Source organism: Acomys russatus, chromosome 22, assembly GCF_903995435.1.
Source record: "Acomys russatus chromosome 22, mAcoRus1.1, whole genome shotgun sequence".
In the NCBI taxonomy this organism is placed as follows: domain Eukaryota; kingdom Metazoa; phylum Chordata; class Mammalia; order Rodentia; family Muridae; genus Acomys; species Acomys russatus.
In genome coordinates, this window is record NC_067158.1 from 18,912,811 (window position 1) to 18,916,331 (window position 3,521).

Sequence of the window (3,521 nt, forward strand, 5' to 3'; positions counted from 1 at the left end):
GTCAGTTATGTTACAACCAGTTTAATTGATAAACTATCTTCTCTGGCCCCAAAATTTGTCTCTAAAAGCAAGAACAAGGAAGCTTGAATTTTAATAAAAGCTGCTGAGGTAAACCAACTTTGCTTGTTATAATTATAATTTTAGTATTAGCATGTAACAGCCAGCCATAGACTTCACTCAAGACTTATATATTTGATTTGGTTAAAGATGAGGCCCCTCTGACACCTAACATCAGCTTCCTGTACAGGACCATTCATCTCCATCATTTATCTTGCATCCTCTATACTCCAACCACCATGGATCCTTCTCCCTTTACAGGCCTCAATTTATATTTTGTCCTTCATCATCTGTGCCCATTATCTGCATTTGAAATTTCATATTATTTTTAGATTTTTAAAAATTATGTTTATGTGTCCAGACATGGGTGGGTTATGTGAATGTAGCGATCTGTGGACTGCAAATAGGGTATTGAATGCTTTGGAGATAGAGTTGTTGCTCAAGGTGGGTTCTGGGAACCTAACTCATTTCTTTTGCAAGAGCAGCATTCTGTCTTAAGCAGCTGAGCCATCATTCCAGATCTCATAGTACTTTTTAAGCACCTTAAACTCATAAGAATTTATACATTCCCAGAGTGTGAACAATCGAAAGCACAACAGAAGCACTTGTTTCCTTCATGCACAGCTGTCAGGTCTACACTTCACACTTGGTTATTTGAGCTGAGCTCTATCACACACAATCTACCATCTGCTCCATCTGCCCTCTAAATCCTGACTTGCTCACTCAAGACTCAAGTTCTTCCAGTAAGAGCTTCTCTAAAGTCTCTTCTGAACCACTTGAAATTTCACCTGTGTATTAACCTGCCCATTTACTTTGGAGACATCTTTAAGATCTTAGTAAAAAATTAATATCTATAGGTCAATGTGAGGTTATGCAAAAACCACTATCCCTATTTGTATAAACCTGTGGCCACTCACTTTATAGAAACAAAACTGTATTTTCCATAATCTCCAAAGACTAAATTTAGACACTTAATTCTATCTTTGACTGAGTATTTTATATCTGCAACACGGTGTAAAATGAGGTGCATAACTGCACCAATTTAATGCCCCTTGCACCCCTTAACAATCTAGACTCAGCTAGTTTCCGAATTGCTGTAAGACAAAACACATTCTAAGAGAATGAGTGTGAAGTGTGGAGACTAGGCCAGAGTGAAGAGAAAAATACTCTGACATTTAAAATTATATAAAGGGTAACTGCACCTATATTAATAGGAGTGTGTATGGATATTCACGTTGTACATCCAGTAATCAGGAAAGGTAATAGACAGCAAGGTAGGAGCATGGAAGCAGTGAGGCAGACATGGACTCAAGAAGTAGAAGACAGTTCTGCATCCAAATCAGCAAGCATCAGAGGGAAAGAGAGAGAGACAGAAAGAAAGACAGAGAAAGAGAGAGACACAGAGAAGCAGAGACAGAGAAAGAGAGAGACAGAGAGAGAGAGAGAGAGAGAGAGAGAGAGAGAGAGAGAGAGAGAGAGAGAGAGAGAGAGAGGGAAATTAGTCCTGGCTTAAGCATCTGAAACCTCAAATCCCCAGAGACACACTTCCTTCAAAGCCACAGCCACTGCCAAAAGGCCACACCTTCTAATAGTGCCCCTCCCTGGTGACCAGGCATTCAATTCATGGTTCGCTTATACCTGGGCGGCCTGCAGAAAGATCAAGCATGGTGTTCGTCATGGAGATAGCATAAATGTAACTTTTGGGAATTAGTCACCTGGTCCTGGTTGTGGGAGCTTTAGAGAGACCCTGTCCATACATATAGTTCAAAGACCACCTAGACTATTACATATCTCCAGTCATGCTTGTGGGAGAATGATATGGCTTTATTCTTATGATAATTCAAATCACCAGTAATGCTACTAATCACCTCCAATCCCCAGGCTTCTAGGTGGAAAAACAGGTTATACATCTTACTTTGAAAAGACAAGATACCCTATACTAAATATATCTAGTTTCTCTAGTGATCTGTGGGATGCAATAACTTTTATGCTTCTAAGCATGGGAAACTTAGGTGTTAATAGGGTTTGTGATTGAAGACAGACTGTGTGGGCAGGATATAAGCGGGATAGAAGCATTAAAAGAATGAAAGGGTGAATATCCAGGAGGAAGTCATAATTTTTGCAGCCTTTGAACTCTATTAAGTTTGTTTCCTGTCTTCATGTTCAAATTGAAATGATCCTCTTTGCTCAAATGTTGAATGCTTGGTCTCCAGTTGGTGAAACTGGAAAAAATTTGGAGGTATGGCCGTATTGGAGGAGGCATGTCAGTGGGGGGTGGTAGGCTTTGAAGTTTCAAAAACCGGTGCCCTCCAAATGCTCTCTCTTTGTCTGACTCCTGTTTGTGGCACAAGATGTGAACTATTGGTTACTCTTCCAACAGTTTGGATATCTGCTGCCATGTTCTTCACCATGATGATGTTCATCAACTCTAACCTTCAGAACCATAAGCCCAAAGTTCACCACTTTCTTTTATAAATTCCACTGGTCATGGTGTCTGTCACAGCTTTAGAAAAGTAATTATGACCTTGTTTTCCTGAAAAACTGCTGCCAGACTTGGGTCTTCACTGTTGGCTCTTCCTATTATTGGGTATTTAGATTTAGAGTCCATCTACATCACTGGGGAATGAGCAATTCAACTTGTTTACTCACACTCAGCTAATTTTCTGCAATAAATTTTGAGCCATTAAAACATGTCCACGTACAAGGGAACATAAATGCAAATCATGTGCATTTCTTATTGGTTCTTGAGAATTATGATTCATATACTAGCAATTGCTACCTATTTAAAATACGAAAATATATGTTTAGGCTCTTTGAGGCCAAGTACATGTCTTTCTTGTAGTAGGTTTAGACAAAATGACAAATGGCCACTACATAATTTTACTCAGGTGGCATCAGTGGATAAGTAATAATCATCACTTCTGCTGGTGATGCTCATGATCAATTTTTCGTTCTAGAAAGTAGAACACAACAGAAAAAAACTTTTTAGGTTTCTTAAATAGATAAGTTGAATTGTATAAGAAGGAAAGGAAGAAATGAGTTATGAGTGAAGACTTGCAAGGTACCTCTATGGTCCCTATTTAAAAGAAAACAAAACAAAACCAACAACAACAAAAAAAACAAACCTCAGATGGAATTTGAGTCAAAGAAGAAATGCCTTACCTTAGAGGAGAGGAAGGATTAAAGTATCCAGAAATCCTTACATTTTGTAGATGATTTCAGAATAATGATTGTTGTATAAGTAAGCAAATTGAAAGAGCATTGCCTAATAACCTCATAGAGGCATGTTGATCTACGGTGTTCCTGCCCTGGGCCATTCATAAGAGAAATAAACTACCACTTCTCATGAACTACCAAGTACATGGAGAGAAATAAAAAGGAATAGCACTCCCTCCCCTATCTCTGGCAGTTTTAAAAGGAGTTTTTTAAGATATACTACTTAGGGAGATACTTGAAAGCTATCA